The sequence below is a fragment of the Vespa velutina genome, chromosome 16, assembly GCF_912470025.1.
Source record: "Vespa velutina chromosome 16, iVesVel2.1, whole genome shotgun sequence".
Lineage (NCBI taxonomy): Eukaryota > Metazoa > Arthropoda > Insecta > Hymenoptera > Vespidae > Vespa > Vespa velutina.
Window position 1 is genome coordinate 1,091,108 of NC_062203.1, and position 23,893 is coordinate 1,115,000.

Genomic DNA, 23,893 nt, shown 5'->3' on the forward strand with positions numbered 1-23,893 from the left:
ACGCTTGGAAGGCTTATAGCATGGCATAATGGACGGGCGACCGAATACTATCCGACTCTACTCTACCACTTTATCCGTTCGTTCGTGGCACGCTCTCCGGACTATCCGCACATCTGGTCAACGCTCTCGCCTCGGCTATTCGTAGTCGCCCACAGTCACTACTCGTTGCTACTACTACCTACCGAGTGATCCACCCCTCTAGCGATGGCTATGAACCACTCTCGATAACGAAGAATTTCTTTTTCCTTTTTCCTTGTTCTTTCTTTTTTTTTGTTCTTTTTTTTTGTTCGATCCCTTTTCGTCAACACGATCAACTTGTTTATATACGTAATGAAATATAATGTTTCTTCAATTTGTCGTTTATTCATTCATAAACAATATGATAATTACAAAAGATATTAAAATGGAACGAGTTATAGACAACACGTGTATCGTACTATATGTTCGTTCGTATGCGTCACTAAATGACAATGTAGTTGGGCACGCTTGAAAATCGAATATGGATGCCTGCCTATTCTGGCTGCAGGGCGAATCAATAGTACTTCACGCACCGAGCATCATCGCTCACTGAAATAATACACAAATCAATGCTACACTTACAGCATAACGAAACGATCATTATTTCTCACGAATACGTTATTCTAACAAATAATAATATACCTATACTTAGTAACAACGATCGATAGTCCGTTCTATTATCATCTCGCAAGAAGATTTATTTTAATACGGACATAGTTCGTTATTAATATATATATATATATATATATATATATATATATTTTTTTTTTTTTTTTAATTATCGAAAGCATTTTATAAAACTGTCTATGGAATCTGCAAGAAGATTTATTACGAATATAACCTCATAATTGAAGTCTCCGTATACGCCAGTGCGTCTCGATGCATTTCCCTTCACCTCCCTCATTGTCAGAGTTGTCGTCAAAAGAGCAGAGAGTAGCGTCGTGCCGTCGGCGTCGTCGGCGGCCCCTGTTGTCGTCTAGGCTCCTTCGACACCGACATCGTCTACGTTCAAGATATCGAACGTCACTCCACTCTCTGCGCGGCCATTTCGAAGAAATATGGGGCAAGGCCGGCACCTTGGTCCAAGAAGGGCGCATGTCTACTCGGCAAACTCTATTACTCCGGCTATACATAGTTAACCCATGACTGTGCACCTATCCCATATATGTATCTATGCACCACAGAGTCTAAGTATCTATCTATTTCTACGTTAAGAGAGTGTTCTATCTTCAATAACAATGAAAGAAAGTAAGAAAAAAATAAAAATAGAAATAGAAATAGACATTTACATTTATCCCCATTATTATTCAACCTTCATACTTTGTTTAAGAAAATTCATAAGAGAAGTATTCTGTCCGAGTTGACGCGCGTTCGTTCCAGAGAAATATATGAGAGAGAGAGAGAGAGAGAGAGAGAGAGAGAGAGAGAGAGAGAGAATGTGAAAAGGAAGGGAAAGCCCGCGTAAAAGTTTAAAACGTGCCAGGCCCGCGAAAAGGAAGCGCCGCAGCTCATTGGCCGTATCACGAAAATGGCGTGTATTTAAATTTTCACAACAGGAAAATGAGAATGGGAAAAATAAATACATAGAGAGAAATAAGAGCAGATCTGTAAATAAAGAGAAAGAGTGAGAAGAATCGAGGGAGGGCGCGAAGAAGACGAGTTTACACCTACGCGCGTAATACATAGCGATCACAAGACGGTATCGAATATTAAAGCAATAAAGGGCGGTTAAGAAGAGGTGGTGGTGGTGGTGGTGGATATATTGTTAGAGGAGGTAGAGGAGGAGGTGATGGAGAAGAAGGAGGAGAAGGATGAGAAGGGGTGAGGATGACGAGGAGGAGAAGGAGGAGGAGGAGGTGGAGGAGGAGGAGAAGAAGGAGCGTTACAGATGGTCGAGGACACTTGGCAACGTTGCTGACGCGCGGGGACGAAGCCAGTTCGGGCCTTGATCATGGTGGCGCTTCATGCGAAGGGGGAAGGAAGCTGCATCGGCAGCGCCTCCATATAGTCGTCTCTTTCTTTCTTTCTTTCTCTTTCTCTTACTCTTTCTCTCTCTCTCTCTCTCTCTCTCTCTCTCTCTCTTCCTCTCTCTATCGAACACGAGCTCTTCCACGTAGGGAGGAAGAGCAGGAAGGTAGGAGCAAGGATGCCCGAACCAAGCAAAAGAGAGATAGAGACTTGGTGATCGAAGGGGCATGAGGAGAGGCGCAGCAACACGAGTACTGAGAGAGTACTACGAGCAGCTCGACTCGTATACTCGTGATCTCTCTAGCGGGTGTCCCGGATTGATCGACGCCGTTCCGCCTACCGGGTGGTCCTTTTCTTCATTTCAGAGATCACTCGAATTCGAGATAGGTCAACGTTCTGCGTTAACTCTTAATTATCTCAAAAAAAAAACTATATCATAATGCTTATTGGATCTTGACGATCTCAATAATTTGGGAATATGAATTCGTAAATGATTTTAAATGCATGTCGACGCTCAAGAGTGGATCGTTATTTATAAGAAGTTATCCTTCGATCAAAGGATAATTACAATTCTCTTGCTTTAAAGTAAAAGAAAAAAAAAGAAAAAAAAAAAGAAAAAAAAAAGAAAAAAAAAAGGAAAAAAAAAGCAAAAGAATAAAAAGGAAAAGAAGAAAAAAGAAAAGAAAGAATAAAATTCTTGAGCGTTCGAAAATCCTTGCGCGTTGAAGGTGCTGCTACCTAGGGGAAGACGCAGAAAGCGTGACGTTACGCTTATTTCCCGTGGCGGGAAAATGCTAGTTGAAATACCGGAAGAAGAAATAGGAGGACTGTCTGCCCTGTTATGATCTTCGCGCTTGAATCGTACAAAAAGTGGTCGTTAAGACGTTGACTGTTTGCAATGGTCTACCTTGCAACCATGCTAAAAAAGTAATTGGTTAATAACATCCAAGCGCGCTGCTGTCAAGCACAAGATTATTATTGGATTATTACAATCTATATAACTCTCGCGAGCGAGCGCGGGCATTTTCGAAAAAGTCATCACGATATACCGGAATAAATCGGTCCTTTCGTTCCGTATACTCACAGTTTTCTATATCTCGAAGATATGTCCTTCGTATGTAAGAGAACTTTCGTCTTATTTATTTAATTACATATCCATTTACGCATTATACGGACATATTTCTCGATCACCTTTCGACGAGGTCAAGAGTACGTGCTCAAGCGCGAACGAACTCGTCGAATCGGTAAAAGAGTAGAAGAAGAAGAAGAAGAAGAAGAAGAAGAAGAAGAAGAAGAAGAAGAAGAAGAAGAAGAAGAAGAAGACGAAGAATAAGAAATCTCAGGGGATCCTGAGGACGCCTCGTGTCTCGCGTTCCGTGTAAAAGCTTTTTACTCAGAGGTTACAAGGAGCTGGGCTGGTAGGGCGATCGCGTCTGTCCTTTCGGTTGAGAAAAACGGTTTCTTGGACAAAGGAAATCCCAAGCATCCTTTTTCTCTTTCTCTCTCTCTTTCCTTAGCCCCAGTATTCTCATTGAACCATTTGGTGCGTTTACGTGTCTCCTCTATACTCGATGTGTGTGAGTGGGGCCAATAAAAATTTGGCCCTCATTTCCAAAGGCAGAAGTGCGCAATCGAACGCTTAGGTACGGGCGCAGGTAACGGCTTTAAGGAAGCTTCTTTAATTTCTCGTCCTTGCGAGCCACCCTGTGTGCATTGTGCACGATCAAACTATGCTAGGTTCCTAAGGAGGAGGCTAGGTAGAGTGAGAAACGAGTGTGAGAGAGGAAGAGTGAGAAGAAAAAGAGAAAGACAGAGATAGAGACAGAGAGAGACAGAGAGAGAGAGAAAGAGAGAGAGAGAGAGAGAGAGAGAGAAAGAGAAGGGTAAAGGAGTGGTGCGCGCGCGCGCAAGGGAAGGCTTGCGTAGGGGTGGATCGCGGAGGTGGCAACGGTGGGGAGAAAAAGGGGAATCCAACGAGAGGGGAAGAGGTTAAAGGAGAGGGGATCAGGCGCGACGTCGATGAGAAGGTCACGCAACGTAGTCGCCACAGTATTTAAATAATGTATTATTTCTATCTGGGCGCCTCCGTGAGTATCCTACGGCGCATAGTCGAGGTGGGGAACGTGCCAGAGTCGATGGAGGAGAAGAAGAGAGCGTCTCTGAGATCCGCGGACTCGAATTCCACTGTGTGCTCTCCTCGCTCCCTCCTTGCTCCTTCTCTGGTGCCAAGGGGAAACGAAAGAAAGTGAGAGATATAAAACGATCGGAGAGAATCCAACGAAGAAAGAACACTCCTCTGGCTTATGGAAATAACTGGCTCGTTCTTGTTCCACGAGTATTTTTAAGGATAATGTTTGAAATCCAAAAGACATTTTACTATTGATAGGTCTGATAGGAAAAACTCATAATGTAAAAAAGAAACAATAGCTTAAATACGATGCTATTATCATATTAAGAGTTTACATGAGTACTTAGGAACATATATAATGAGTACTATTATGTTTCTCCTAGAAGTTCATCTGTATTAGCAGCAGTAGCAGCTGCAGCAGCAGCAGCAGCAGCAACAACAACAACAACAACGATAATAACAAGAGCAACAACAACAACAACAACAACAATAACAGAGACGATGATGACGACAGTGGCGTCGACACAGTCGTGAGTCAGTCATCGGTGATATACGTCTAAGGCAATCCATAGGGATTCTTTCTTCGTGACTCGCCGCCGTCGTTGTCGTCTTGGAGGCCTCAAGCGGGGGCAGTCCTCATCGTAGAAGCCGCTTAGAAATCAGTGTGCGATGCAGAAACGCGCGATTTGTAGGCAGACGGGCGCATAAGCGATCGCATAAGTGCTACTCGCGTACATACATACATACATATATACATACATACATGCATGCATGCATGCATGCATGCATGCGTATGTACTTACATACATACATACATATATACATACGTATGTACAAACATATATGCATGCATCCATACATACATGGCTCGCTTGCATGCACGTGAGAGCACCAATCTTCCTGCCTTCTTCTTCGTTTCGTTGCGTTGTGTTGCCTTTTCTTGGTTGGTAGCCTCGCCACGGCTACCATCACGTCGCTGGTGGTCAACGAAGCTTCGCGATACGCAATACAACACGCTCTGGTCCTCGAACCTTCCATGATGCGAAAGGGGAAAGCGAGTCCAAGTGTTTCTAACTTCTTTCGGTTTGCTTATTTGCTTTCGCAAATAGTCTTAAGAAAGGGAAGAATCCTGTTTATCGGTTTAATCTAGTGAAATTAGTTTATCCAAACAGGATGATTTCGTAATGCATGTAACTATTAAGTAGTTGGAAACTTGTAAAACGTAATTACTAATCGATAGAGGAAATAACAAAAAGATGATTGCGATAAGAGAGAGAGAGGGAGAGAGAGAGAGAGAGAGAGAGAGAGAGAGAGAGAGAAAGTAAACGCTCTAGATGTCCGAGGAGAGTGAAAGATCCCGTCTGTGAGAGTTGGAGCTCTCTTTCGTGAGAGAGCCTAACCGAGCTAAACGTTCTCAAGGAAACAAAGTAGGAGCTCGTATTTCGCGGCTCACTACCTTATATTTTTCTCCCCGCTTGGATCCACTTGTCAAGCGTCCCCCGAATCGAATCGTTCTTTATCCTTTCACTATGACGCATTGTCTTGCTATACATAGGATGAAAGTTTAAGGAAAGGCGGTATTGAGTCGACTGTACATTCTAATGTAATAACTTCCGGTATTTCGATCATCCGCAGTGTTCCATCAACGACAACAAGTACCTTAGCTTAGAAATGACACTACACATTGGTGATACATAGAGCCAAGAAGACTCGCGCAGTTATCTAAACGTTATCTAGATAATCGATTTCGCCATCTGCAAACACTAGTGTTAACATTGATTGCGGAGGGTGATCAATACCCCGAGTAGAGAGGTACGGCTATCACTCGTGCCATAAGGGTTCTATTTTCCCTTGTGGAGGCGCAGAAAGAGAGAGAGACAGAGAGAGAGAGAGAGAGAGAGAGCGAGAGAGAGAGAGAGAAAGAGAGAAAGAGATATGGAGAAACAAGGGTGTTGAGGGGTAGGGAAGAGGGGATGGGAGAAGGGAGAGGAGCGCACGCCACGCCATGCCGTGCCACGCGACACGTGAACCTCCGCTAACAGTGGACAATGAAATTACTTCGGCGTGTATCGCATGGTATTGATCCGTTCTCTCTCTCTCTCTCTCTCTCTCTCTCTCTCTACCTATCTATCTATCTCTATCTCTCTCTATCTATCTATCTCTATCTCTCTCTCTCTATCTATCTATCTATCTATCTATCTATCTATCTATCTATCTATCTATCTATCCATCTATCTATCTATATATCCCTCTTGCTCACTCACTCACTTTCTGCATCTCTCGCCTTCCCCATCTCTACTTTCTCTATCTTCGTCCGGGTTTCGAAGCTTCGGTAGAACATTTTCTAGTTATACATTTTTTTTTCCTTCCTCCCCCATCCTTTATATTCTCGACGTGCTGAAGCTTGGATTAGCTTTTGACAGAGCACAATCGAGAGGTCAATCGTTGTAATGAAAATAAGAGTATACGCGTATTGTCATAATACTCATGTCGTCGATACTTAAATTCTATGTGTGATAAGTAAAAGAAGAAAAGAGAATAAGAGTTGTGAAACACCTACGCCTCAACATTGCAACGTTCTGAGTTATGAGACAGCCTAGTTTATTAGCTTCGGGGAGGCGCTGCATTCTCTCCCGCCCGAACTGTGACCGACGCTCGCGCGCGCGGGACCTAATGTCGTAGTACAAGTAACCCCCCACCCCCTGTTCAACCAATAGGAGACACTTCACGGTGATTTCGTGCTTGACTCGGTCGGTAAAGACGGTTCCCCGATCATTTAGAGCGTGGACAGGGAACAGAAGCGCGCGCGCGCGCGCGTTCGCGAACGTGGCGCTAAAGCGAAATCCTCGTGGTTGTTAGTAGTGTAGTAAAAGAGAAAGAGAGAAAGAGGCATTCGCCGGCTTTATATTTGCGTGTGGCGTTTAAATAAAGTAGACTCGATTTATGTCACATCCGCTATCGGTTGGACTCATCGATCACGCGCGTTACACCGCGGCCGACGTTTATGTGACTCCACGGATTGGATTTATCGTACAAACGAATTCCAATCTACCTTTGGAATTGGTCGGCGGAGTGACTTTTGAAAGCCCGATACGCTCTCGAGATAGATAAATTCTCGTCTCGAAATCGCTAGGTTCGCCCGGTGACACTGTATACATTCAAAAGCGACGTCTTGTCCTTCTATACGTTCACTCTGATAATACCTTGTACACGATTCCATTATCGTCTCCCTTATCGAATCGGCAAGTTATCATCAGAGTAAATTAATTACTCATACTCTGGGGAATCCTTTGGAATAGGGCCTAGTCTCTCTCGATCAACACGCTATCGTGTTTCCTCTCCGCGTATTCACACAGTTATTTAGCAGATTATATTACCCAATTATAAAAATATATAAATGGAACATTGTCTCGATCGTACATAAGTATTTCTAATTGGGTGGACACTTTCGAAATTGTAACGTTAAATATTTAAGAGTCTCATCAGTTCTTGAAGTTCATTAGCGATTTCGAAAAGGAAGGAGAGGCTTACCGAGATAATGTCGAAATTTAACGAGGACGCGTATAATGTAGGTGTCTCTCTTTTGTGCCGTGTCGTAATTTGTCGCGGGCGCACAAATTGCAAGTTGCGAATGCAACGAATAAGAGACATATATATGCATACATATACATATATGTATGTATATATGTATGTATGCATGTATGTATGTATGTATATTTATTTTAAATGTATGAGCCAGAGGACGGTGGCAACATGCGCGCGCACAAACATATATCTCATAGATACCGCACAGAGGAGGAGAGTAGATCTCAGAAATCCGTGTCGACTCTCAGAGAGAGAGAGAGAGAGAGAGAAGAATAAGAATAAGAAGAAAAAGAAGAAGAAGCCGACGCCATAGCGGCACCTCGACCCAATACGACTTACGCGTATACCTTTGAGAAATAATTAGAAACCGATATGTACCACTACCGTAACGACTGTCACTGACTCTGCGTAACACACTTTATATTCAGCATTCTCGAGACGATTGAGGAGTAGGAGGAAGAAGAGGGATGTAAGATGAGGGGAGGAGAAGGGGTGAGGAGGACGACGAATGTCTGTCTGACTTACTCTTTCTCGTAACGTTCCGTTATTCGGCGCGTTGACTTTCGCACCCGGACCTCGCCTTCTTTTCCTTCGATCAACGTTTTAACGATTCGTTGCATTTCGTATAAAGTAAAATAAGACAGATATAACCTCGATCGATATCTCACCTCGATATATCCTTCGGTAGTTAAGTAAGTTGATTCACTTAGTACCTAGACTACAGGCGCACGCTTATAATAAGTTATCTGACCTATCGCATATACATGTGTCACGATACCATAGACTTCGAAATGAAGTGGCACGTTGTTCGAAAGATATCGAGAGAGAGAGAGAGAGAGAGAGAGAGAGAGAGAGAGAGAGAGAGAGAGAGAGAGAGAGAGAGACAGAGAGAGAAAGAGAGAGGTAGAGGGTGGGGAGAGAGAGGGAGATATGCGTAGTATCTTCTTGGCAAGGAAGATTTTTCGGAGGTCGAATCGAAGTCTCGAAAGAAAGGAGCTATGGAAAGAGAGAAAGAGGACCGAGATAAAGAGAGAGACGATCGAAGGTTTCCGCTTCGATGCGGCAGGTGGTAGACTCGGGTTGGTTGTTGGGATCGGGACTCGGTAGGACTCGAGCGATTATCGAGAGCCGTAGTACGGCCACGCCACTGAAAACGAGGAACAAGACCAAAAACTGTGAGTTCTCGGGGCAGACAGACGGGGCCCGTTGCGGGCTTCATCTTGTTGGGTTGCGTCGTGGGCCGACCCCGTAAGGTACATCGTCGTTCGGCAAAAGCTCCTACCAAAGAGACTAACAAAAAGGAAGGAAGGAAGAAAGAAAGAAAGAAAGAAAGAAAGAAAGAAAGAAAGAAAGAAGGAAAGAAAGATGGCGTACGCGTGGGAGAGAGAAAACGGTTGAAAGAAAAGGCAAACAAGCGAGATAAAGTCGGTTGAACGGTGATGAGTTTCGTGGAAGGAACCGACGAAGAGAGTGAGGGGGAGAGAGAGAGAGAAGGAGAAAGATAGAAAAAGAAAAGGAAGAAGGGCCTTAATCCAAAAGCGAAGGACTACCTCTCCTACCCTTCTATCTCTCTTTTCTAGGCACGCTCTGCTCTAAGGAAGATAACCGAGATAATTCCATCCTCTGACGCCGCTTAATCTTTCGTTTGAAAATGTTAATGGAATAGAGAAATTAGTCACATCGGTAATAACATTGGATACTTTTGTAAACACGCACGTAATTTCGATAGGCAAATTACTTAATGTCATATTTCCCTTGCCTCCATCCACCCCCATCCCTATTTCCCACCCTCTGGGAAACTATGATAAAACAACAAAGGACAGAGAGAGAGACAGAGAGAGAGAGAGAGAGAGTCCGCGTGAAGAGATCGAATTTCTTAAAACTCTAAGGAAAGAGTGCGCGCGCGCGCGCGCACTCTCTCGAGAAAGTCAGCGTAACGGAGCGAGCAACACCGCAATGCGTCCGTCCTCTTGCTCTTCCTCCCGTGTTGGCGGCAAATATGTAATACGATATACGTACGTATGCGTTGCGCTCGCTCGCACGAGTTATATGTACTCGCGCACGCACTCATGTATACGCCTCGCGCCTACTTGGAGAGTAAGTACAAAGGGGGCACGCCAATATAGTTTTAAAACGGAATCGAGCGAAGGAGCGAGCGAGCGAGCGAGCGAATGAACGAACGAACGAAGGAACGAGCGAGTAAGCGAGTAAGCGAACAAGCGAGCCGCCGAGCGCAGAGAGGAAGGACAGAGGGGCAGGCAAAAGCGAGTCCCGGCGAGTAACAGTGGGCGACCCTGCTGCTTGGCTGCCGACAGCATTCCTACAACACAACGCGCAACGCGACCCACACATCGCGCACAATACGTAGCGTGTACGGAGCACGGCCAATGACGGATGAATACATTTGGGTTGCCCTTCAATAAATAAGAATTTATCACCTTTATCTTAATCTATCTAAAAAATTTTTACATCTCTTCGGGCAACGTTTATATCATGATATGGTCATAATATAATAAGGGGAAGAAATATACATACACATATGTATATATATATATATATATGTACACATGTATATATGTATGTATGTTGTATGTAAGGATATAAGTATATATGTATGTATTGTAATAAATATGATAGGTACTGTAAATATATGAAGTATAAGGGAATAATGAAAACGAATCAATGATAATTGAAATAATTACGTACGTTAAGCGTAATGATATAATAATCATTACGTTATACGTTCTATTGTAATATTCATTTAATCTACCGTCTTGTACCGACGCTAAAGGATCTCGAATGGACGAATGAATGAAGAGGGTCCCTCGCGCCATTGATCCAATACTGGCGCGTGCGCGATAGGATGCATCTCGAGAAATCTTGGCGCAACGAACGAACAGCGTACGGTCGGCACTTTAACGCCAGCAAATCGTACTCCCTCGCGGAAAGGCGTATCGATCGTGCGAGCCTCGCGATCCTGGCAAAGTACGTCGAGAATGTCGGCCAGGCTTATTCGATGGAATAATAGAATGTGATCGTTTCGATACTGTATTACTTTCTAAACTATATATATTTATATATACATACATATATACATATATGTTTATATATTTATAGGACGAAGATTAAAAGAGGAATGACCTTTTTGTTATATTCCTTGGACTATTCGTCATCTTTTAGATGTTTATTTGTATGAAATGATGTTGGTTAAACCGATGACGCGCGAACAATCCTGTTCTGTCCTCGAGCGATGGACGCGCGTCCGTCCCCGGTGGCACGAGCAGACGCGTTCGGACAGAAAGATTCGGTGAGGTTCGGGGTAGATCGGAAAGAATCGGTAGAGGGATCGGCACAGCTGTGAGAGTTGTATTTCGTGTGTTCGGTAGTGGCGCGCGCGTGCACGCGAGAGAGCGAATACACGCACGTCGTCGGCACTTATACAGAAGAGGGGAGGGAAGAGAGAGAGAGAGAGAGAGAGAGAGAGAGAGAGGAAGCAAAAGTACGAATTGTCGAGTCTCGCAGAGGAGGATGCAGCGACCCCAAATAATAGACTGCTTTCGAATGACGCGAAAGAGAGACGGCCGATGACGACGGGACGATCGAGCGGGAGTTAAAGCAGATCGCGGTTGTCAAGGCAACTCCCATTCTCGATGGACCACTTCCGGTTTCGACGCCCTCCACTTGGTTGTTGTCGTCGTCGTCGTCGTCGTCGTCATCATCGTCGTCGTCGTCGTCGTCGTCGTCGTAGCTCGTGGCCCGTGCCACGTTATTCCTCCGCCTCTCACCGCCCCAAAACCGATTGGAGAATCTATTATTTCTCTCGTTCTCTTTTGCCGGCGCAACTCAGGGTTCCTACCATTGCACCGACGACAGCGATTTGTTCGGCCGGTGTAGAGGCGTGTGAAAGGACGACGCCCGGGGAATTTGAACGGAAGGAAGTTTCTAGATCGATACATTTAACTTGCCGTTTAACCTCCTTTTACAATTAACGTTATCGAATTCTTCCTTAAATATCATTATCTTACATATGACGTACGATGCTTTCGATATTGTTATCAAAGAAATTGGCTATTGAAATAATACGCTTAGATACGTCAACGGGATTCTTAGATTTTTCTTTTTATCAAACTATTCAATCAAACGTTAATAGGTTAAGATTTCCAAGAGCCGTTGCGTGTAACGATATCAAGCCTTTTCGTGGAAACACGCTCGTCTAGACCGCGTCACGTGAGATCGTCCATTTTTCTTTGAAATGCATTAGAACCAAGCCATACTTTCATTCGGGCTCGGGCGAAAGCGGTAAACTTTCGAATCAATGTGATGCTGTTTTAACATTGCCGCGTGCCAAAAGCTGATCGGGATCGTTGAAATGTATTTGTCTTGTCTAAGCAAATATATAACGCGGATTCGTTACTTTGAATCCTTAACCTGTTATCTACTTCAGGGAAAACGTTAAAAGTATTAATAACATTTTCCTTTGGACTGGCATAACTGTGTCATTCATGACAGTCATTTGATTTGAACCGTAAGGCTTACTCGAGAAGGAAAATGGATCAACGAGTGAGTACGGTAAATAAATAACGGTCGAGTTAGCCGAGCATGGAGCAAGTATCCCACGAAAGTATGAGAAATCATCGAGCCGATTAAATTCGATATGAAATAAGGAAAACTGTATAGATTTCTTTATTTTCTCTCTTCCATTTTTTCTCTTTCTCTCTCTCTCTCTCTCTTTCCCTTTGTTTCTTTAATCGGTAAACGACATATCGACATTAGCTTGCCGCGCAAGGATAACCTCGCTCGCTTGGTCGCGCGCGCGAGCGCACGAAAGAGCTCGTGCCGCGAGGGACCGTTTTGTCGGGTATTTGTTTGCCGAGCGCGTGGAGACGGGTCCGGCATAAGAAAATAGCCCCTCGTTCGCGCTCAACGCACGAGAGCGCGCGCGCACCGGCGAGTAAAAGAGTGGGGAAGGAAGAGTAAAGGGATGCTACGTATGGTGGTGGGCAAGAGGGCTAGAAAGACAGAGATAGAAGAAAGAGAAAGAGAGAAAAAGGGAGAGAAAGAGAAAGAGAAAGAAAGAGAGAGAGAGAGAGAGAGAGAGAGAGAGAGATCGCGAGGTTGTTACCTGTTCGCACGGCCGCGATAATGCAGTCGAGTGCTCTCGGGGCCCCCGTGTCAACGATCGGCGAACGGCCACGAATCTCGGTGTGCACGACGCCGCGAAAGCACGTCTGTCTAAATGTTCCCTGCCTACCTACCTACCTGAGAACCTTACGCCACCCAGCTGCCCTCCTCTCTTACACTCTCTTTCTCTTTCCCTTTATTTTTTTCTTCCTGCATTTCTTGTTCTTCCTTTAACCCTACGCGCAGGTTTTAACCGACATTATTTATATTAGCGCAACAGTTATTCTACATTAACTTCACCTTAATTCTGTACTAATCACCGTAATTGATACTAGAAATATCTTCATCGTATAACATAATTTATCCGTTTGTACTTTCGTTTCTATTTCCTATGATTGGTTGGAAAGAAAGAAAGAAAGCGCGCTTGTTTGAACGAGCCTTGCGAACTCTAATCTCTTGGATTTAATCGAATGATGAGAAAAAAAAAGAAAAGTAAAGAAAAGAAAAGAAAAGAAAAAAAAAGGAAAACTGAAAAATCATCGGTAACGCACGACAAACGTCGTACGCTGTCCCAAAGCCACTTCGCTTGGCAGTCGAGAGAAAGCAAAAGGAATTTCGCATGCGCGATATACGTATGTACGTATGTACGTATGTATATATGTATGTATATCCCCCGGAACATTATTTTCCCTTCTCCGTTCGTCCACACCGCGTGTGTGCGCGCGTCCACCTGCCGCCGTCTCCTCCGACTACTTGCACGCGATTTTCAGAAGCAGAAAGGCATACAATGTATAAGTACGTTCTTACGTGCTCACATTCGTACCTATACAGATAACCAATGCTCAAATGCGTTCTTATTCATATATTTACCACATCTTCATCGCACGTTAGTAGCCGATGATTTTGCAGGATTCAATATTGCCCGAAGACATCGTGCTGGGTTCAAAGTGCTAATTCCACTCGTAGTAAAGTAATCTCAATTTTAATTATTATTTCATTATAAAGATAAATATGTGATAAACAAATCCAGAATGATTAATGGCCGATACAAATTACCACATAATGTTTTATACAAAAATATCTTATTAATTTATATTTGATTATACTTTGTATTTAATGATTTATTTAGTAAATACCGAGCATACTATGAACCCATGTAACTAGCGCGAGCCCAGAGAAACGAATTCCCACCGTAGCGTGGCGCTGGTGGTTATATCTTCTCGATAGTGTGTTCTATAATATAAGCAGAGTTGCTGTTGGTTCTTTCGTTCGTCGTCCTCATCGTCCTGTCCGGTCAGTCTCGGGGACTCCCACCCGCTCCCTAACTTTTTTTAACATACCCACCTACTCGTTTCTCTCTTTCTATCGAGTAATCCAAATGCATTCTTTTTCTTTCCTCTTCTTTCCTCGTCTCCTTTCTTTTCAACTTACTGTCTTTCTCTTTCTTTGCTTTCCTTCCCACCGTCCTCGTTGCCGGTTAGTCTCTTCTCTCTCAAACACACTCGGCGTATCTCCTACGTCGAGTTTTAAAGAGTGTGTCGTGCCAGCAGGGCATGAGTCGGGACAGTCAGGCAACGAGCTGCTACGTAACCATGTGCCTTCCCCCGTCCAGTGTGTAGCTGGCCTTTTCTGTGTAGGTGTGCGCAAGCAATGCACTCCCTCGAGAGAGAGAGAGAGAGAGAGAGAGAGAGAGAGAGAGAGAGAGAGAGAGAGAGAGAGAGAGAAAGAGAAAGAGAGAAAGAAAGAGAAAGAGAAAAAGAAAGAGAAAGAGAGTAGAGTGAGGAGTTCTCTCCTTCTTTCTACCTTCTCACTCCCATCCAATTCCTTCCTCTTTCCACCCTCTTACACGGGTTCCTCCCACCTCTCTCGCCTCTCGTCAACCTGCGGCTGCCCTTCCTCCCACTCGTTTTGTCCGGACGACCGGCGTTTCAGCGTTAGAGACCTTACATGCTTGGCATACCTGCAAACGAGCGCGTAAATCGACCGGTACGCGGCAATGCCAGCCACCGCGAAATCCTCTGCGCTGAGGATCTGACTTTCTCTCTCTCTCTCTCTCTCTCTCTCTCTCTCCCCCTCTTCGTTTTTTTTTTTGATCATCTTCTGATATTGTAATCATACTCATGTTCTACATACGTATGTACAAACGTTTGCTCGTATGCGTGGCTTATGTATAGACGTCGTCGCGTGTCCTATACTACGCGTACGGATATGATGTCAGAGAGACAGAACGAGAGAGCGAGAGAAAGATAGAGAGGGAAGGTATCGATCGAATTAGACCGCCATGCCGCTCCCAACGGACAAAGGAGCGTCGGTCACAACGCGGATAAATTATTTTCACTCTGCATCTCCTCGAGGTCGCGTCGATTCAACGACCATGAATCATCCCACTAGCCGCGCCATGTGCGACTGTTATTCAGGGATCGTCTCATGGTCGAGCGATTCAGATATCGTTTCCCCCTCTACACCCGCTACAGCCGACACTTCGGCCGCGAATAATTTCTTTTCTGTTCTTTTCTTTTTCTCCTTCTTCTTCTTTTTTTTTTTCTTTGTCTTTTTTGTTTCTTTTATTCTTCAAACACGAAAAGAACTTGACTACTTTCAGTTTTATTTAAAATTACGGAACATTCGTTGCAATTTTATTGCTCGTTGACGGCAAATTTCTGTCGGACTCGGCAAGTGCGTTGACTCTGTTTCAATCGTCCGCCAAATGGTTGGAGAATTGAAAATATCTCGGACATGTCGCAATATAAAGCGTCGAAAGAAATGGCAAAGTTGGAGTAAATAAAGAGGATAACTATCCGATAGACACGTTATGTCGTCATTTACGAAAGATACGTTCCAATTCGATGCGTCGTACCTGCTTCGGCGTTTTCTCCGAGTTATTCGAAGAAATCGGTTGAACCGTAATTTAAACTCGAACTCTCCTACCGCCTTTCGCTTTGCCACACGCCCGAGATCCTCGAGGTACAAAGCTCAATGTGAAATCATTCTTTAAGTCCCACTTCTAATCCGGCGCAGCGCTGCTACAAGTCTGCTGTGGATTGAAAAGGAGTCAATGATCCGGCCAAAAGTGCTTCTCAAACAAACATCGCTGAACGGGTATAGCGACGCATTAGCCGTACGGCCGCCATGTCCAAGATTCCACCCCCTCCTTCTATCAACGCGAGAGAGCGCCCACCTACACAACTTCTCTCGCGATGAAAGAGCCATGAGCGAGAAATCACGAAACGGATCACCGGTTAACGAGCCACCTTACCCGTAAATAATATCTGAGTTGCAACGCTTTACCTGTAGTATGTATACAGATTTACTTACCGAACAAAAGTCAAAGAAAAAAAAATATCTGAGTAGCCAGACTACTCAAGACACGTTTATTTCAAACTTGGCGAGGCTTCGCGTTATTATTACCGTCTATGGAGATAGGTTCGTCAGGCATCGAGACTCAAGTGATTTATGCCATCGTCGCTACTTTCCTCTTCTCTTTTACCTCTTTGCTGCGAGTCCTGCTCGTCTGCGATACATGCATACGTATGTAAAAGAGTAAAAAAGGGAGGGGGGGAGGTAAAGAGAGAGAGAGAGAGAGAGAGGGAGAGAGAGAGAGGGAGAGAGAGAGACTATCTCTCAGAGTTTCTTGTTTCTCACGTACAGGTACGAGAACGTATACGAGAGTATCTTACGAGTACTCTGGAGAAGCAGAGAGGACGAAAAGAGAAAGAGAAAAAGAGAGGGGGCGGTCCGCTTGGAACGATCGGGATGCTAATTCGTTTTGCTCGCTTCCACGACTTCTTCGTCCTTTTCTGCGAATGCAGATCGTCGGCGGACTGCACGCTGGAATGCGTTCTTCGTCTCCCCGTGCCGAGAGAACGACCGAGGGCGAAGGGATAAATGCGTTTTTATTAATAGGGATTATGAGTGCGGTCCATTCACGTTGTACCTCGATCGAATAAGAGCACTAAGATGGCTAAGTACATCAAAGTGCACTCTTCTAATTTGCCTTTTTACTTTCTCGGCATTCGACTTATCCGATCGATAAAATAGGAATGTCTAAGACGTATTGCATAAAGAAAGAAAGAAAGAAAGATTTGAATATATAATTCTATCGGCCTTTTAAAAAATAATTGATCCGAACAAAAGAACGATTTTCGATTTATATATCATCGAATAATAGACCAAAGAAAAATTGTAAGACTCAATTCGGCCTCGTTACTATTATCGAAGGCATCAATAAACGAACTTGATATATCTTGCCGAAGGAGCCGATTTGTCGAAACGCAGATATTTTCTTTATAGGACATCGATCTCCCCATCTTGACATCGATTTCTCTTTTTTCCACCCAGTTGGAGAGCATTTCCCCCCACTCCCAACCCTACTCGCGGCCTTCCGCGGTCATCGCTGGTATACCACAGCCTGTTCTCTCTGACTTTACGAACTGCTTCTGTGTTCGCTAACAACTTAACAATAACGGATCTAAACGAGTTTTATCGGGACATCGATAGATAGCCTTTTGCGACTAGGTCTAACAAAATAAATCTACGATATATTTCGTTATAATACATTTAATTCGAAGGACTCCAGAGATCATATGGTCCTAGATCACGATAAGAGAGACAGGACACGTAACGAAGCGAACGTTTCGTTTCACTTGGCGAACGGGCTCTGTTAAAGGTGCCGATCTGTCACCGTGTTGTTTGTGTAAAATGTTGTCTACTTACTCTATACTCTCTCTCTCTCTCTCTCTCTCCCTCTCTCTCTCTCTCTCTCTCTCTCTCTCGCTGCATCCATAAAAGCATGCTATGGAAGGCTCTCTCTCTCTCTCTCTCTTGTGCGCGCGTGTGCACGCGAATGTTGAGTTTCGTGAGTATAGGACTCGGTAGGAGTAATAATCGTATACCGTTACTTCTTTCGAAAGGCCGTTGACTCAATTGCGCCCCGGATAAAAGAGGCGGTTCACGAGTCCTCCGTGAGCCTCGGCATGGGATATCTTTCGCTGGTATTGTATATACCGTACTTACAACGTGTATTAGCACACGTAGGGTAAACAGTACAATTATTTTCCCCATCGTATATAGTGATCTAAAGTATGGCTTTGAACGCCAAGTAAATAAGGATTTAGGATATCCGCGTTCACTTTCTTCCTAGTGGCATTTTCATAATTTTGCATATTTTAATATGTAAATATTAATATTAGACGTCCAATAAATCTACTTTAGATATATAGGTATATATTGGAGAGCAGCTTCCTACTCTTCAAAGAATCAAAGAGTAGTGAAACTCTCTCAGGTCACGTTTTGTTGTGTGCTACGGTGGTCTCCAGGTATGCCGTGTCTAAATTCATCCGTGATTCGTCCTCCTGTGGCCGGACAGATATCTCTCACTCCGTGGCTCCTCTCCTCCGCGTTACCTCCATGACAAAGGCCGGTCAAACCTGCCTGACAACCTGTAAAATTCCTATGAATGAGCGCAACCTCCTCTTCTTCTTCTTCTTAGTCTTCGTCGTCTTCGTCGTCTTCGTTGTCGTCGTCCTTCTCTGTTTCTCTTTCTTTCTTTCTCTCTTTCTCTCTTTCTCTCTCTCTCTCTCTCTCTCTCACTCTCTCTCTCTCTCTCTCTCTGGTCACCGAGCTCTCGCACGACCATGCGCGCGCGTGCTCAAGCTCGCTCTCCGACCTCGTCCGTTATTAAATTCCATGACCTCATGTGGAGTAGTCGGTATATCCTCATGAAGGAAACAGCCCGAGTATAGTCGATGCCGAGCTGCCACGTGACACCTCGTTCGATCACTTATGTATCTACCACGTAGGAATACCATAATGATCATCCTAATCGAGTGGGATCACTCTCGAAGGAAGATTTGAACATTCTTCTAACACAGTTAGATACCGTAATCGTTCCGTATCCAAACCGATATTGTAATATCAATAATTGCGATCAACTAGCAATGTATTCCCGAGGGATAAAAAGAGAAACATTTCCACTTGTTCGAAGATTGATACCAAGCACGTAGCACTAACTCGTTATATACGTATGTAGAGTTTCTTACGTAACGATCAGCTTTCTATTTATATTGCGCATTAAGTTTAAGTTTTACAAGCACAAACGTACCGATAACTATCGTCATTACGACTACGACGAATGATCGGGGAAAATCGAAAAGGGGTGGGGTGGGGAGGAAGAAAAAACAGAAGAAAGGAAAAAAGAAGAACGAAGGGAAGAAAAAAAAGAAGAAAGGAAAAAGAAAGAAAGAGGGAAAAAAAGAAGAACAAAAAAGATCGCAGAAGTATTGTAGAAGCGCGTCCGGCTTGGCGCGTAACGTTAAAGGAGGTCGTGGCGCGCGCGCGCCCTCGAGCAACACGAGATTAGCCGAAGCGCGTCGAGAGCAAATACGGCACGTCGATCTTGAAGGTTGCAGTAGTCGGTGCGCGCTAATGCGCGCGAGACTACATCCGCGTGTCGTATTGGTACGCGCGCGCAGGTGCGGGCGGTCGCCGATCGCTCCAACGATCGCAGCCATTCTTTTTTCGATTTACAACTCGAACTATGAGTTCTCGGCGGCCTTGCGAGATGTCTCAATTTTCTTACCGGTATGCGACTACTATGACTAAACCGAACCATACCTATTCTATCTATGTACGTATGTAGTACATACTTATTATTGCGTGCCTATTTATTTTTATTGCAATAGCGATTCCTCGAAACAAAAAAAAATATATATATATATATATATATATATATACATATGTATATATACATACATACATATCCCTTCTCATTCGAATATGTTTGTTCCGTTCGCTCCTAAAACGATCTCGCCAACTTTCTATCACCAATAAAGATCGGTAAGAGTCAAGCGTATATTCGCGAATCGTTCGACTCGCAAATGCAAGTAAGTAAACGCTTATAGAAGCTTTCTTTGCCGTACTTAACCTCTTACCGACACGGTGATTTAGTAATTTAACATCTTTCACCGAGAAAACTAATTATTGGTTATAGAAATTGCGCTACACGAAGAAATTAAATTCAAATCGTTCTGATTTATCGTCTATTATATTTAATGTTTCTCTAGGAAATGTTAGAATAAGTCGTCATTTTGTTGAAAAACATATTACTTCCCAATATCTAATTTCCTTGAAACTTTGATGAAAACCGATTAACGAGTTGTAATTAATTCATAAATCTATGTAAATACGATTTGGAAATGTTATATAGCATGATTCGATAAAAGAAAAATAAAAAGAACAAAGTGAAAGTTCGCGGGCAACGCGTTGACGCGTTTCAAACGCATCATAAACGGCGACATATACGTACGCGAAAAGCGCGCGCACTTTGAGTATGACGCAGTTAGGCCCGCAGAATCGAGATATGTCAGATATAGACCGTACATTATGATATCAACCCACGCGCTCTGCGTCACATAGCGATGCGTCTTATGTGGCATCAGTACTGCACTTATGTGACTGCACTTGGATACGAAAGCGCCGTGATCTCGCCTGGTGGCGGATTCTTCAATTATTCTTATTAAATTCGGAAACATCCATTTCCAATTCGCGATCATTAATCTTTCCATCACGAATCTTTTTCCTTTTTCTACATTGTAAAAATTAAATTCTTCTTTAGGTATTTTTCAAAATCTGTTTGCTAAAATCTAAAAGTGAGATCGACGAGTTAAAGAAAAGTGAACTCGGTGAACTCCAAGATGGCGGGCATGCGAGTAACCACGGTCTAAATGCAAAATCGTGCGCTGCATCGGAATGCATTGGATTGCCACGTACGTACATATGTATATATATATATATATATATATATATATATATGTATGCGTAACATCAGTGCATGCGTGGAAGCTTTAGCTTTAAAGGGAAACCGCAGGTCGTAACGCAACGCATAGTACCGGTGTTATATACAATACATATATGAGCGCGTTCGCCAAGTATCGGCTGAGTCTGACTGCTGGCGGGAAATTTAAACTTGGAAACTAACAAAATGCTTGTAGAAGCGTCGAGTTGTATCTTCGTTGGTAACACGTACGAGTTTTGACCTCTCTCTTTCTTTCTGTTTAAAAAAGAGAGTCGTGGGATTACGAGTCATAAAGGTAAAATCTTATGACTATCTCTGTTCCTTACGTGGACGTGAGGTATCAACCCGTTGAGATCAAAACTTTCTTACTTAATCTCACGCTTCCTACGTGATCCCTCTTTTTTTCGAACCCTCTTGTTTCTTCCTCCTCTTCTTATTTAAGTCAAAGAGAACGGGAGGAAGAGAGAGAGAAAGAGAAAGAGAAAGAGAGAGAGAGTGTTTCTTTTGTTATTATTTATTATTATATACAGGGTGTACAGTGCTGCTATGTACATTAATACATATATATATATATATATATATATATATATATATATATTCATACATGCGTAAAACAATGTTTTGATCTCCATAGACTTGTTCGATGACAACCGCTTGCGTAAACCCGTGGAAAGGAGAACGACGCGTTCGGTAATAAACGGCGATAGGCTATAACAATGCGTACGTTCAAGGCGACCACCGTTTTCTACGCTCTCGCGCACGAGCTATTCCTTCCCTATCGGCACGATTTTCTCTCGCACAAAACTAATATCGTCTGGTTATACGGCATTTACAATAGGGCTTTTACTCTCTCTCCCCCTCTTTCTCTCTCCCTTCTTCTTCTTCTTTTCTAAAAAAAAAAAGAAAAAACAAAAAGAAGAAAAAAATAAAAAAATTAATTTATTAAGATTTTTATGAACCAAATGTTTCCCACATAGTAATCGAATGAAAATATAGTTAAATGTTTGATAGCTAACGAACGGAAATATACCCATACATACCTACGTGATCTTCACCTACCGTCAACAAAGACCAATGACTTAACGAGATGGAGAAGAAGAGAGGAGACACGGGGAGGACTACGATCACGATGACGACGACGACGACTTTAGAATCGAGCGATAGAAGGTGCTCTCTCGACGTCGCTGTCCACCCTGAGGTCACCCTCCTATACCCACCGACTGAACAATATCCGATGGGAACCCTTTAGGAAGGAGAGGAGGAATGGAGAAGCAGAAAAAGAAAAAGAGAGAGAGAGAAAAAGAGAGAGGGCAAGAGATACGTGAGTAAGTGAGTGAGAAAGAGAGAAAGCAGGAGGGAGAGAGAAGGAGAGAGAGAGAGAGAGAGAGAAAGAGAGAGAAGAGATGAGAAGCGCTAGCTGTTCACATTACCTTACTTACTATACGGGGTCAATGCCACCGCGTCCGTCCCGCGGCCCCACTTCACTTCACTTGGCTTCACTTGCCTTGCCTCTCTCTCCCCGACAACCCCCTTTCCGCTTCTCACCGGTCCTTCTCTCTTCGCTCCTCACCTCAAACCGTGTTGCTTTATCTCTTTCTTTCTTTCTCCTTCTCTCTCTCTCTCTCTCTTTCTCTGTCTCTCTCTCTCCCTCTCGCTGCCTTCTTTCCTGTTCCTCTCTCCTCTTCGCCCGCTACACAGCAGCCCCCAGCCCCTTCTCCTCAAGCTGCCCTACGTTCCTCCTCACCCACCCCCACCGAGAGAGCATTCTCATCGACCGTTTGCGTTGAAGAGAAACCGAGTCTCTCCTTCTTCTTCTTCTTCTTCTTCTTCTTCTTCTTCTTCTTCTCCTTCTTCTTCTACTTCTTCTTCTTTTCTTCTTCTTCTTCTTCTTCTTCTTCTCCTTTCGCCTCTTCCTCTCCTATCTTTCTTTCTTTCTTTCTTTCTTTCTTTCTTTCTTTCTTTCTTTCTTTCTTTCTTTCTTTCTTTCCTTCTTTACTCTTCTCGAGGCTCCACTACTCCTCCCCACGTTCACGATTCTCTCTATCTTTCTTTCTCTTCTCCCATACGAGTCTTATAAACTATTCCAAAAATTCGTACTGTTATTATTATCACTTAACCATTCCCAGCATCCAGAAGAGTAAGAGCGAGAAAGAGATAGCCGAGGGACAATGCGAGACTTTGTTCAGAGGCACGCAGAACACCCGTGCTGCATGTAGAGTCTCTGATAGAGGGGAGGAAGACGTCGACGTCGACATCGACGACGCGACGGCGACGCAAAGACGACGACAACGAAGACGACGAAGAAGACAACGACGACGAAGACGACGACTACGACGAAGACGACGATAGTGGAGGCGACGACGGAGACGTCGTCTGAAGTCTCGGTGAACCCGCGCAGCGAATCGATTTTACGAGAGTCTTTTTTTCACAAGGGTGAAGAAGGAAGAGGATGGTTAAAACGAAATGGATGGCTTGTGAGAGGATTCTCTCTCTCTCTCTCTCTCTCTCTCTCTCTCTCTCTCTCTCTCTCTCTCTCTCTCTTTCTCTCTCTCTCTCTCTTTCATTTTCTCTTTCTTATTCTCATTCTCTCCTTTTTATCCCACTACGATCCCTTTCAATTCGGTTACGATCTTTGGATAAGTCCGTTGAAAATCAGAAAAACCCCGTGGACGAATCGAATGTCTTTACATATTCTTTGAGTATCAAACGTAGAAAAAAAAAGAAAAAAATAATTTGATATATCATGCCTGAGCGCCATGTTGTTAAAGGTTACATCACGTGACTCAACCATCTTGATTATTTTTCTCATTAACAAAATATATAAATAATAGATATTTTAGGATAATCTTGGTGGATAATCTCGAATCCCGGAAACATTTCGAATATCAGAAAGAAAGAAAGAAAGAAAAAAAAAATGCATATCTACGAATTCCATTAGATTTATTATTTCCTTTTTTATGTTATTTTTTTTCATTTATCATTAAAGTACCTTTTTCCTAATCTTCTTCCTCCTATTATTTTTCCTCTTCCTTTACCTTCCTTCCTCTTTCCTTTGTCTTTTTCTTTTTCGTTTTGTTTCAATAGCAAATCAAAAATTCTTCAAAGACTCGTCGAGGCGTCAATCATATCGCGTTCGTAATAAAGCGTCGCGCACGAGCTACGAATGGCTTGCACGTATATTAATCCTCCGGCAACCTTCCACAAAGTAAATACAACGTGACCAATGTCAAGGCTAACGCTGCTACTCGCGCTGCCGTTCGCTGCCGCGCGTGTGCCGTGAG

The 23,893-nt window shown here is 43.6% G+C and overlaps 2 long non-coding RNA genes across 9 annotated transcripts; one reads left to right on the top strand and one right to left on the bottom strand.

The window, feature by feature from the left end:
* Positions 1-336: 336 nt before the first annotated feature.
* Positions 337-6,397, bottom strand: LOC124954828. Of its 8 annotated transcripts, XR_007102681.1 has the most exons (4): positions 6,383-6,397; positions 4,978-5,224; positions 860-1,117; positions 337-567 (listed from the first exon to the last, which is right to left on the bottom strand). It is a non-coding gene; the product is annotated as an uncharacterized LOC124954828 (long non-coding RNA). The 8 variants fall into 8 exon arrangements; XR_007102680.1 differs by lacking the exon at positions 4,978-5,224; XR_007102679.1 differs by lacking the exons at positions 4,978-5,224; positions 6,383-6,397 and adding an exon at positions 1,339-1,980.
* LOC124954832 lies at positions 1,855-21,993 on the top strand. Its single transcript, XR_007102686.1, has 3 exons — positions 1,855-4,644; positions 7,854-9,551; positions 21,980-21,993. It is a non-coding gene; the product is annotated as an uncharacterized LOC124954832 (long non-coding RNA).
* The last annotated feature ends 1,900 nt before the right edge of the window (positions 21,994-23,893 follow it).